The sequence below is a fragment of the Tamandua tetradactyla genome, chromosome 23 (assembly GCF_023851605.1).
Source record: "Tamandua tetradactyla isolate mTamTet1 chromosome 23, mTamTet1.pri, whole genome shotgun sequence".
Lineage (NCBI taxonomy): Eukaryota > Metazoa > Chordata > Mammalia > Pilosa > Myrmecophagidae > Tamandua > Tamandua tetradactyla.
Window position 1 is genome coordinate 527615 of NC_135349.1, and position 12841 is coordinate 540455.

The following is a 12841-nucleotide window of genomic DNA, read 5'->3' on the forward strand; positions in this document are numbered from 1 at the left end:
GTGAAATGTCAAGTCTTTTCCCCAAATTTATGTTGTGTTGTTAATCTTCTTATGGTTGAGTTTTAAGTGTAGTTTATTTAATCTGGATTCATGTTCTTTGAGATACATGTATTGAGACTAGTTGTTGATTTGCCTGTTCTTTTTATTAATGGTGTCTTTTGAAGAAATTAATTTTTAAAAATTTTGATGAAACCCAACTTATCGATTTTTTCTTTTAAGGCCCATACCCATTAAACTTTTATCAAATGTTCTTGATATCTGCTTATTCCTTTTTCACAGCAGCCTGTTCCTGCTGTATGATACTGTATTTTCTCACCTCTCTCTGAGGACTCCAGTGGAGCATTTGTCCAGTTCTCCTTTACTCCCTGTTCTAGTTTGCTAGCTGCTGGAATGCAATATATCAGAAACAGAATGGCTTTTAAAAAACGGAATTTAATAAATTGCTAGTTTACAGTTCTAAGGCCGAGAAAATGTCCCAATTAGAAGTCTATAGAAATGTCCAATCAAAGGCATCCAGGGAAAGATACTGTGGTTCAAGAAGGACGATGAGGTTCAGGGTTTCTCTCTTAAGTGAGAAGGCACATGGTGAACACGGTCAGAGTTTCTTGCTCAGCTGGAAGGGCACGCACGGCATCATCTGCTAGCTTTCTCTCCTGGCTTCTGGTTTCATGAAGGTCCCCGGGAGGCACTTTCCTTCTTCAACTCCAAAGGTTGCTGGCTCGTGGACTCTGCATCGTGGTGCTGCAGCATTCTCTGCTCTCTCTGAGTCCCTCATTCTCCAAAATGTTTCTTTTTTTATAGGACTCTAGTAAACCAATCAAGCCCCACCCAAATGGGTGTAGACACGTCTCCTCCAATCCAGCTTCACAACCACTCTTGATTAAATCACACTTCCAAGGAGATGATCTGATTACAGTTTCAAACGTACAGTATTGAATAGGGATTATTCTGCCTTTACGAAATGGGATTTAGATTAAAACATGGCTTTTCTAGGGGACAAACATCCTTTCAAACCAGCACATTCCCTCAGCCCGTTGCGTTTGGGTGTGGCCGCTGCCGTGGCCCCTCTTCCCTTCTCCCGTGTGCTGCTGGCCTTGCTGGGTTCCCACAGTGGAGCCAAGGACCTGCTTTGATATCGCGGGTGACTCGGTTTCCTCCCTAGCTGCTGTCCTACTGGAGAGGCCTGGGGAGGGCTTGGCAGGAGCCTGGCTTTGTTCTATGGGGGCAGAGGGCACAGCTATGGAGACCCCAGCAGAGGCGGGGCCAAAGAGGGGTCCGCAGGGTGCCAGGCTCCTGCCAAGCAGGGCACGGGCAGTGCACTTGGGAGGTACAGGATCGGGCTTCATGGTGAGGGATGACAGGCCGGCTGCCCTGCGGCCTGGACATGGGTGGAACGTGTGCCCGCTGGAGCTTTACTTAACTCCCAGCTTGTCAGCTACACCCCTGGACCTGCCGGTCTGAGCTGGGGCCCCTGGAAGGCCCAGCTCAGCCCCTCCCCAGCTCCCAGCACCCAGTCCCCAGCCTTGGCCCACAGCCCTGGCTCCCAGCCCCATCTCCCAGCACCCAGCTCCCAGCACCCAGTTCCCAGCATCCGGCACCCAGTCCCCGGCGCCCAGCACCCAGCTCCCAGCACCCAGTCCCCAGCCTTGGCCCACAGCCCTGGCTCCCAGCCCCATCTCCCAGCACCCAGCTCCCAGCACCCAGTCCCCAGCCTTGGCCCACAGCTCTGGCTCCCAGCCCCATCTCCCAGCACCCAGCTCCCAGCACCCAGTTCCCAGCTCCCGGCACCCAGCATCCGGCACCCAGCACCCGGCACCCAGCACTCAGCTCCCAGCACCCAGGTCTGGCCCCCTGTCCCAGCCTCTTGCTGCACAGATGGGTGGAGAATTGGAAACCTGGCATTTGTGTGACAAGCGCCAATGTCACCTTTCTGTTCACCGTTTTGGTGTTTTTCGTGATGTCACCTTGGCTGAGGGTAGGCCTGCGTGGGCTCAGGGACCCAGGCCCCCTCTCCACAGCCTGCAGGGGCTCCAGGGCTGCAGTCCCCTGAAGGAAGTGTACAGACACAGGAGAGCCTGGTTGGGGTAAAATATCACATTTAACCCCATGTTCCAGAACGTACTTCCCTGTGTGTTCACCTTTAAAGCTTGACATTGTTTCTTCTTCCATCTGAGCCCTGGGACCCCCGGTGTCCTATATACGGACAGCGCCTCGGCCCCCCTGGTTTGTCAGTCGCCATCCTGCGTTGCAGGGACTCCTGGTCGCCAGGGGCAGGCGCAGGAGGCCTGGCAGCGGGCAGAGCCACTCCCGGCCCTGGAGGGGCCCAGCAGCTGCCGGGGGGGGGGGGGGTGGCGTGAGCCATCTGCTGCCTGGCCCAGGCTGGCCCTGCGGTCACCTCGTGGCTTGCCCGTCACCATCACCCATGCTGCCAGGCCCCGCATCAGGACGGGTCCAGCCTGTGGACACGGGGGACCCGGTGACTGCGACTTCTCTGCGTCCCAATGAGGAAAGTGGGAACGCGGCCCACTTGGCCCATACCGGGCAGGGGGGCAGGTGACAGTACCACCAGGCGGGGACTGGGCAGGGGCTACGCGGGTCAGGCCCCGCGTCTAGGGGATACCACGCAGCCTCCTCCATGGGTGCAGAGGTCGAGGCCACAGCCAGCCAGCGTGCAGGGGACGTCTCAGCCACGGACAAGACACGTTGCCTCCAACAGCATGCGGCCACTGCTGCCACCTGCGCCAGTGGTCACTCCACTGGACACGACACGTGCCCCTCCGTGTCCTGGGCGCTCTGAGTGGAAGGAGTCTCAGGTCCTGAGGCCTGCAAAGGCTTTGGTGAAACCGCAAAGAGCAAAACGAAGGCTGCTGATGTTGCTTCCAAGCCCTGGCCAGGCTGGCCTCAGCTGTGTGCCCGAGTGCGTCGGGGCTCAGCTCCGCGGGCCTGGGCGGTGCCGCAGAGTGACTTCAAACAGGCAGAAACCCTTGGGCTTTCAGCTTTAGGAACAGGAAGGGGGACACCGCCTAGACACTGTCTCCAGACACAGAAAAGATGCTAAATCATGTTTTTCAGAGTGCAGGACGAGAAGATCGTCCTTCTTGGATGTGGACGCCCTGAGGGTGAGCGCGAAGAGGCCGCGGCCTGTGCCACTCACAGTGGCCTCGTGCCCTCTGCAGGTGCCCATCCCCGGCGCGAGGAAGCGAGCTGTGCCATGGCAGAGGCCCCCTGCCTCGGCGCTTGGATTTGAAAACTGGATGAAATGAGCCCCCTGAACTTGTGTCGGCTGTGACAGTAGCTCACACGGGAAGAAAGGATTCGTTCTTTGGAATCAGAACGCGAAAGAATGCCACCAGAGAAGGGCAGCCAATTTTAATGTGACTTTCTCAAATCCTTCCCTAAAACTAACTTATTTGATGTCCAGCTCGATATCAAGTTTAAATGGCCTCTGTGTGTTGAAACCAGTTTGCCTGAGAAAAGGCGCAGTTCACATGTTGTGACTCCAGTGGGTTCTTGAGTGTCAGGACGTGGTGATGGCGGCCGTTGGCCTCACAGGGACATTCTGTGATGGACTGGCTGGCAGCCGGCCTATCTGCAGCTGTCGGTGCAGGTGGACGCACGGGCAGCTCTGGGTAGCTGGGACCTGAAGCCCTGGCGTTGGGCAGACAGACACAGTGTCTGTGGCCGCACAGCCAGGGATGGTCAGCGCAGACATGGCATTTGCTGCGTGGTTTTCCTGCTGGGTTGGAGAGAGGAAGGTGCCTGAAAGGCTGCGGCTGTGTTACTGGGAAAGAAAACAGACGGGGCAGAAACGTCCCACGGTGTTACGGGGCGGAGGGAGACGCATCGTTGCTGTTCCCGCCCGCGTGGCAGGGCTGGCTGCTGAGCCGGCGCGATTTGCTCCTTCAAAAGCCTCGCATTGGTCCTGAAAGTGAAAGTTCAAAGACGTAACTAACATCAGTTACTGCTACAGCAGAGTTGCTCTTTGTCATAACTTTCAACTTGATATTTCGAGAACATGCACAGTTGTAGCAGTTAATCAAATATATTTAAGAGAGTGTTTAATATTTAGAACCTGAGAACCTCTGATAGCTGTGTCTAGAGATTTTTTTCCTTCCTTGCTTTGATGTTATATTGGTTTATGAAACATATTGTGCAAATAGGCTTTACAGCAAGTATTTAGATATCTTATCTAAATATGCCTGTGGATAAACTAAGATATACATTTTAGGTGGTTAAGATTTTCATATTAATTGTAACAACATTTGTACCTTCAGATTTTCCTGAAACCAGGAAAATGTTTAGTAACATAGGTCATTACTTTAGCAGTGTAGATGTTTGTCATAACTTCCTACTTGATATTTTGAGAACATTCACAGTTTTGACAGCTGATCAAATGGTATTTAAGTTACTGTTTAATATTTAGAATTTAAGAACATGCTGTCTGTATTTTGTAGATTCTTTCCTTCTTGCCTTCATTTGAAGTTGGTTTATGAACTTACTATGCAAACACAGGTTTTACAATGATTATTTGGATAATTTATTTAAATATGCCACAGTTAAGCTAAGATATCCATTTTTGGTGGTTCTAAGTGTATAGTTTGTTTTCTTAAATAAAAACATAGTTTTTAAAAAAGGCTTACATTATTTAAAAAAATTTTTTTAAAAACATAACTAGAAAAAGCCTTAAAGGGGAGCAAAATCTCAATACACCCAACTTGTCGAGTCTCCAGGGAATTAGGCTGAGTGAAAAATGCCAGTGGTAGAGGGTCGTGTAGTGTAGGATTCATTAATGCAATGTCTTTGAAGTGACAGCGTTGTGGAAATAGCAGGCAGGTGAGGGGTCGCCAGGGGCGGTGACAGGCCTGCTCAGGCCAGCGGCTGTGGACAGCCAGCACGACGGGTGGGGGTATGAGCACAGCCGCGGGCCATAGCTGCCCCACGTCCTGTTGTGACGCTGCCCACAGCTCTGCGGTGCATCACCTGTCACCTGCAGCCGGGCACGGGGGCAGCTGTTCCACTTCTCAGAACTGCACGTGGGTCTGCCGCCACCCCCATGAGAAATGTCTTACATTTTTGTGTGTTTAGAATGTAGAGAGAGTCCACAAAACGCAGTCGCCCAATAAAAAGATTTTAGATGTTTAAAGTAAACGGCCGCACCAGGGACAGAGTGACGTACAGCACAGATTTCTTAACAGGCAGCAGTCCGTGCCGAAGGCCATCTCATCCCGAAGCTGCGCGCCTGCACTTGGACGCTGAAGATCAGCGGGCGGCCGGTGCCCCAGTGTGGCCACTCACTGCAACCTGGCCCTCTGGTCTCCCGTGCCTAACAGCCCCGTCGCAGCTATGAAATGAGCGTCACCGGGCAGGTGGTCCTAGCACCAGCGCGTCCTCCTCTGGGCCCCCGCTCGGCCACCATCTCTGTGGGCCGTTGCAGCAGAAACCGTCTCCCTGGGTGCTGGCCGCCGACGTGAGACCAAGCTCCGTAAACTCTACTCCGGGGCTTCACTACTCCTGCCCACCCCTGCCTGCCCCTGGCCCGTTCCCTGCCCGCCTACCCCTGCTGTCCCCAGAAGGCTGTTGAGCACACAGGCCGTCCCGCGCCAGGAGCCATGGTATTCCTTCCCTCTGACCCGGCGGCCCCTCCAGAGGTCACTTGAGGACATGAGAGGACCAGAGGGCATCTCCTGCCCAGACCTCTGCCAGGGGCCGAGCACCAGGAGGCAGAAGGGAGGCCCAGGGTGTCTGCAGAGTTCACAGGCCCCTCCCCATGGCCCCGGCATCCGGCCTGGCACAGCTCAGGATTGCCCTGCTCAGGTTCGGGCCAGGCTGGAGACTGGACGCGGCTCAGAAAGTTGCACAGGTGGCGTCAGGGACCCGCGTCCTCTCAGGCCCCTGGTCAGTGGCCGCAGGAGCGGACAGCGCGGCACCCAGCATGGGTAGCCCACGCCAGGTCTTGGAAACTGTGCATCGGCGCGCGGGTCGCCGACGAAACGGGCGTCGTGGCAGAAGCTGGAACCATGCGCAGCAGACACCACATTCGCTCCCCCCCCCAAACTATCGTCCGCATGGGGCCAAAGGATGGCCGTGCTTCCTTGAGAAGCGGCGCGACACTGCACTTTGGCCACTGGCAGGCTGCGCCGCGCTGCGCTCCGGTGTCCTCAGTGTTGCCCCCCTCCCCTCGGCTTCTGACGCGGCGCCAGCACTGACCACCCGCAGTCGCTTCAGAAGCTCCCAGAGGCAGGTGCCCCACAAGCCAACGCACATCCGCCTTTCGCTGAACCTGGTCAAGCTTGTAGGACGGGAGGTGCCTTTGCAGGGTGGACCAGTATTGGCCACCCAGCCCGGCAATGCGGACCCTGCCCCCGCCTGGCCCCCGAGCGCACGACCAGCGCCCCCCACCCCGAGGAGCTTCAGCCAGCTCGTGGGTGAGGGAACGGCCACAGCGATTCCAGGACGTGTAGGGGAGGACATACAAGGGAGGACATGTAGGGGAGGATCTGCAGGGGAGGACCTGCAGGGGAGGATCTGTGGGGGAGGACCTGTAGGGGAGGATCTGTGGGGGAGGACCTGTAGGGGGAGGATCTGCGGGGGAGGGCCTGCAGGGAGGACCTGCAGAGGAGGATCTGCAGGGGAGGACCTGTAGGGGGAGGATCTGTGGGGGAGGACCTGTAGGGGGAGGATCTGTGGGGGAGGGCCTGCAGGGAGGACCTATAGGGGAGGACCTGCAGAGGAGGATCTGCAGGGGAGGATCTGCAGAGGGCGGGCACGGCGGAAAGGCCACGCACAGTGGCCCAGCGGTGCCTGCGGCGTCCAGCATCAGCTCTGGGAGAACAGGAGTGGGTCCCGGCTCCTGTGACCTGGCCATTAGAGTGTGCTTCTACTCCTGCAGCGGCCACACGTGCACCTCCCCAGCCACACAAGCCCCAGCAGAGAGCCATGTCGCAGCACTTCCCGACTGCCCAGCGTGCATCGAGCATGTGGGCCTGTCCACGGCGAGCAGGTGGAGAGGGATGTGCAGTCACAACATTCCCGCATTGCTCATGCTCTGAGTGTTTCCAAGACACGTCTAACCAGTTAGTTTGGCTACAATTTTCACTAGTAACCGGTTACCTGCTAGAGGAGCTAAATTAAACTACAGCAAAGTCCCTAACAAAGGTGACGCTGAGAATCTACAAAGTGTCCCATTAATTAGCATCACAGAGCTGACAGAATCAAAGAGTTGAGCAGCACTTTGAAATTATCCAATTTTTCTTTCTATTTTTCTCCAAAACTGTTCACGTAAGTTTAAGATCCAGAATGCTTAATATGTGTCTACAAAGTCAGCTAATCACAAGAATGTTTTCATGAGAAGACGTCCTCGCTGCTGATATGTAACTCGATCCCCAAATCACAATCCTTGCTTTGAAAACATCAAATTCAAACTCAAAACAATTCATTGGCACAGCTATGCAAAAAATAAAACCGGGCTGCAGAGGTTCAAGGGCTCCTGGCTCTCAGCTGTAGTCCTGGGCCCCAGAGAACCTGGCTCACTGGCTGACTGGGCGGCGATGCAAGGACGCGTGGTTCGAGGGGGAGCTGAGGAATGGCAGCCTGGGGAAGGCCAGCTCAGGCCAGGAGCCTCCGCCCCAAGGCCGCCCGGGGGCCAGCTGTCCGCCTCCTGGCCTCCTCCAGGACCGAGGGAATAAATCCCCACTGCTTTCAGGCACCGGTAGTGTCCTTAGTCACAGGCGAGGAAGCCATGCGTGAGAACCCCCACTCCAGGCCCAGGAGGTGTCACAGACGCCCCGAACTCAAAAATGGGCGCATAGCCGCCCAGTCAGCTCTTCCCACCCTCTCACCACCACGCGCGCACATGCGTGCACACGCGTGCATGGTTACTCCCATCTCCTCCAGCTGCTGGTGCCCTGTGGGCAGAGGACAGGTGTGTCCGGGGGCCCCCACCGGGGAGAAGGCTGTGGAGGCAGCATCCGGGCGCCTGGACCTGGGGATGTGCAGCGGGTGGACGCTGGGGAGGCGGCTTGCAGGCCCAGAACCCGGAACCAGTTTCAACGGCCAGACCTGCCCAAGCAGTTCAGACCACCGGATTCGGGCCGGAGCCGGTGGAACCCACCGGCTAGGTGAATGCTGGGGCAGCTGACTTGCCCACAGTCCGGAAGCTTCCACCCGGGTCTGCTCAGAGGCTGTCCCGCCCCGGCCAGAAGGCCAGAGCTGAGGGTCTCCCGGGCCTCGGGGCGCTGGGTGGGCCGCCCTGAGGCTGGTTCTCCCGTGCCCTATCTCCTCCTTAGGACCCTCCTTCGCTCTCTTGGTTGCTGCCAGGGACACGGCGGCCCCCTGCCCAAGTGGGGGCCCTGCCCTGAGCGCCGCAGTCTCCAGGTCCCCAGCTGGGGAGCGCGGGCCCGAGTCATCTGGGATAGTGGGGGCCATGGGGGACCTGTGGAGAATGCGAGGGGCCATGGGGGCCGTAAGGAGCTGTGGGGGCTGCAGAGGACCGTGGGGGGCTGTGGAGGTCCGTGGGGAGCAGTGGGGGGCTGCGGGGCCCGTGGGAGACCGGGTGAGGCTGTGGGGGGCCGTGGGGAGCTGCGGGGGCCGCGGGGTCCGTCAGGGGGCGTGGGAGGCCGTGAGTGGCTGCGGGGCCCGTGGGGGGCCGTGAGTGGCTGTGAGGGGCTGCGCGGCCCATGGGGGGCCGTGGGCCCGTGGGACGCGGCTTCTGGGAGCGGCAGGTGGACGGGGCGGGGCGACCAGCCGAGGTCTGGCATGCGCAGAGCGGAGGCGCCCAAGGCGGGAACTGGGGCTCACCCCAGGGGCTGCGGGGTGCCCGGGAGGTCGCGAGGAGGCCGGAGCCCAGGAGGGGTCGGGGGTCCGGGAGGCTCGCGGACCCCACCTCCACCACACCCCCAGCAGGCCCGGCCGCCCCCTCCCCGCCGCGGCCCGGGTCCGCCCCACGCCCTCCGGCCTCACGGGCTCCGCGAGTGCGATTGGCTGAGCCCCACGCAGACTGCCTCACCATTGGTCAAGAGGCTGACTTTGTCCTTCTCCGGAATGGTCGGAATGCACGTTGGTTCCGCCTCTCGACCCGAGAGGGGTGTGCAATTGGCCGAGTGCCCCTCCCACAGGCCGCTTCGCCATTGGCCGGGGAGGCTTTGGGGGAGCGCTTGGGAGTGGTGGGAAGTCACGTTGGTCCCGCCCCCTGCCCCGGCTCTGGCGCGCGATTGGCTGGCGCGCGCACGGTCATCTCTGTGGGCCGTGCCTGTGGCACCGAGGAGGCCTCGGGCGGCGGCGGCGGCGGCGGCGGCGGCGGCGCGAGGGCAGGTGAGTTCTCGGGCTGGTCGGGCTCCTCTATCTGCAGGCTGCGGCCGGGGGCGGCGAGGAGACCCCGGGAACGGCGGGGGCGCGGGAGACAGGCCTCCCGGGCCTCCCGGGCTCCCAACGGTCGCCGCCCGGGCCCGCCGCGCGCTCCCGACCGGTCCGTTCTCCCGGCCCGTGGGCGCTTCAGGGCCTGCACCCTGGTGGCCTCTGCGCACTGCACGCAGCCTCCGCGCCCCTCCGGGAGAGGCCGGGCGGCCCTCCCGGGCCTGGGACCCGTGGCGACCCCGGCGACTCCTCCGGGCCCTGGACCCCTCCCCGGGTGCGGCGGGCCAGCGGTTGACCCCCAGCGGGGCCGCCCGAGGCTCCCCGCGGCTGTTGGGGCCGTAGCCGGCAGCGCGGCGCTTTCGGAATCCCGCCTCCTGCAGTCCCTGCCGTCGGAAACTTGGGTTTCTCTTTCGGAATTGCAGGAACCAGCAGCCCAGACGGGCGCGCAGTGACCTCGCCACTTGTTTGCGCTTCGCTCCCGGGCGCGCGGCTGGGCGGCCTGCCCGGAGGAGGCGGCGCGCACCTGCTCCTCCCGTACGCGGTGGGTGGCTCGCGCGGCGCAGGAGCTGGCAGGGAGGAGGCTGTGCACGGCGCGGTCTTTGGCGTGCAGCAAAGCGAGAGGAGTTCTGCTACTCTGGTGAGCATTTATCCGGAGGGGTACCCTGGCTTAGCGTTCGGGGCGCGCCCGCACCCCACCCGCGCTAGTCTCAGAGAGCCGAGGACGGCTCGCCCTGACGTGCCTTTGACACTGGAAGCCCTCCGGCTGGCCCTCCTGGTGTTGCCCGAGCGCGGCACCGTGAGGCCGCCCCTCCACGTCCGAGGTGGGGCCGGACACTGGCTCTGTGACCCTCAGACGAGCCGCCCGCCGCGGCGGGGCCCACCACGCACGGAGCTAAAACCGTGCCGGCTCTGCTCGCACCTTGGTAGTGCCCTGCTCCTCCGGGCGGGCGGGGCGTGAGGCGTGGGGGCTCTGCGTTTCCGACAGTGTCTTTAGTGTCCCCTCATCGGTCAGTGGTAAGCCTGGCCAGAGAGGTCGGGTGAGAAACTGCTAAATTTAGCAAGCATTGCTCTGTTTTCTGCTCAGCTCCCAGGGTTGCTCTGACTTCAGCTTCTGTAACATCTCTTGTCACCCCCTGAATCTTCTGTGTTCGGAAGTACCACTACTTTGGTCTGTTTTCACCCATTTTGATATTCAAAATCTTTAGTTCTGGTTTCCGCAAATTATTTATTTGATAATTCTTTTTTCTTAGTTTTTTTCTCTTCTCTGCATGTGGATGCTGAACCACTTGGACCACTTTTCTAATTTTCTTACTCTTCCTTGTCTTTTTGCTGCACTTTCCAGGAGATTTTCTCAGTCTTTCTTTCAGTTCATCCATTTAGTATTTTATTTTGGGTGTCATTTTAAATTTCTCAGAACTCTGTTTTTCTGTTCTCTAAAAGTTTAAAAGCAGCAGCATGGTCTTATTTCCTAAGCGCAGTGTCTTCTCATTCTGCTTTGCTTGGCCTCTGTCTGTCCCCAGATGTCAGGTGGCCACAGGACACTGCAGACCCGGCATTCTGTGCTCTCCTTGGTCCCATCACTGGAGGGTGGTAGGGCTGTTTGGGTTTCCTTGAGGAATCTCCAGTGTCATTATCTTTGGGGCCTTTTTCTTAGGCTTTTTAGATTTCCAGAGAAAGGCTTTCCGATCCTACCTCATTGTGGGAGTGAGTGAAAGAGTGGGCCCTGGGGAAGCAGTGGTGCAGCCTGCATCACTGTGCCTCCCTCCTGTCCTCTCTGTTGACCCTCCAGTCTTGTTTGGGGAAGGGCAAAAGGGGGTGGTACATGGTGGCTAACATTTTCCTCTTTATTTGAGGTGGTTTTGTGTGTGGGGGGGGTAAAGTACACATAACATTGAAGCGTACAATTCACTGATATTTAGTGCGCTCACACTGCTGTGCAGCCATCACCACCGTCTAGTTTCAGAACTTTATCGTCATCCCAAACAAGCCTCAACCCCATGGACACTCACTCCCCATCTGCCCAGTCCCCAGGCCCTGGTAACCACTAATCTGCTTTCTGTCTCTGAATTTGCCTGTTTGGGATATTTCATATAAATAGTCTTTGTGGCTGACGTCTTTCACTTAGCATGTTCTCAAGGGTGCCCCATGTTGTGGTGTGTATCAGAACTCCATTCTTTACAGCTGGGCACTCTTCCATTGCCCTGACAGGCCGCATTCTGTGTATCCATTGTCTGCCGATGGACATCTGGATCGGTTCTTTCTGGCTGTTGTGACCAGTGCTGCTATGACCACTGGTGTACAAGTTTTTGTTTGAACAACTGCTCTTTTGGGAATATACCTAGGAGTGGATTTGTGATCATATGGTAGTTCTGAATTTAACTTCTGGAGGCACCACCAAAGAGATTTGCATAGCAGCTGAACCGTTTTACTTTTCCGCCAGCAGTGCACACATGTTCCATTTCTCCACATCGTCTCTGAATTGTCTCCAACACTTGCTGTTTTCCACATTTTTGATCCTGGCCGTCCTACTGAATGTGAAGTGGTTTCTCCTTATAGATTTGCTTTGCTTTTCTGTGATGATACTGAGCATCTTCTCTTGTGCTTGTTGGCCATGTGTATCTCTTCTTGGGAGAAATGTCTACTCATGTCCTTTGCCAGTTTTTAAATTGGGTTGTTTGTCCTTTTTTTTCGTTGAGCTGTACGCGTTCTTTAGTATTCTGGATACTAGGCCCTTACCACATAGATGATTTGTTAATGTTTTCTCTCATTCTGTGGGTCACTTCACTCTTCTGATTGTCCTTTTCACAAATATTTTTAATTTTGATTAATCCAATTTATTTTTTCTTTTGTTGCATTTAGTCATATCTAAGAAACTATTGCCAAGTTCAAAGCCGTGAAGTGTTCTACCCCCCCCCAAGAGTTTTATAGCTTAGCTCTTGCAGCTCTTTGAGCCGTGTAAGTTAGTTTTTGTGTGTGGTATGAGGTAAGAGTACAACAACTTCGTTGTTTGACATGTGGCTGTCCAGTTGTCCCAGCACCGTCTCTTGAGAAAACTGTTTTTTCCCCATGGAATGGTCTGGACACCCTTGTTGACCATGAATATATGGGTGTATGTCTGGACCCCCATTTCTGTTCCAGGGTTCTCTACCTCCGTGTCCATCCTTATGCTAATGCCACGCCGTTTGGATTTTCCTGTCTTTATAAATTTTGAAATCAGGAAGTATAATCCTCAAATATTGTTGCTCTTTTTCAGGATTGTTTTGACTATTCAGGGTCCCTTGCAAGTGCGTATGAGTCTCAGGTTTGGCTTTTCCATGTCCGCCAAAAGATCATTGGGATTTTGGTAAGGAATGAGTTCAATCTGTAAATCTCTTTGGGTAGTGTTGACATCTTAACAGTGTAAGTCTTCCAGTGCACAGAGATGGGATGTCTTTCCATTTATTTAGGTCTTTCTTAACTTCTTTCAGTAACATTCTGTAGTCTTCATTGT

General features: G+C 56.6%; 1 protein-coding gene across 7 annotated transcripts in view; it reads left to right on the forward strand.

Moving 5' to 3' along the window:
- The first annotated feature begins 9227 nt into the window (after positions 1 to 9227).
- The window catches only part of SUN1 (Sad1 and UNC84 domain containing 1), a 48541-nt gene continuing 44927 nt past the window's right edge, over positions 9228 to 12841 (forward strand). For 6 of the 7 annotated variants that reach the window (XM_077140385.1, XM_077140388.1, XM_077140390.1 and 3 more), the window contains exon 1: positions 9774 to 9988. The gene's annotated coding sequence lies outside the window, so the exon portion shown is untranslated. Of the gene's footprint in view, positions 9310 to 9773; positions 9989 to 12841 lie in introns of those variants that run through there. The other variant, XM_077140386.1, reaches the window with a different exon arrangement.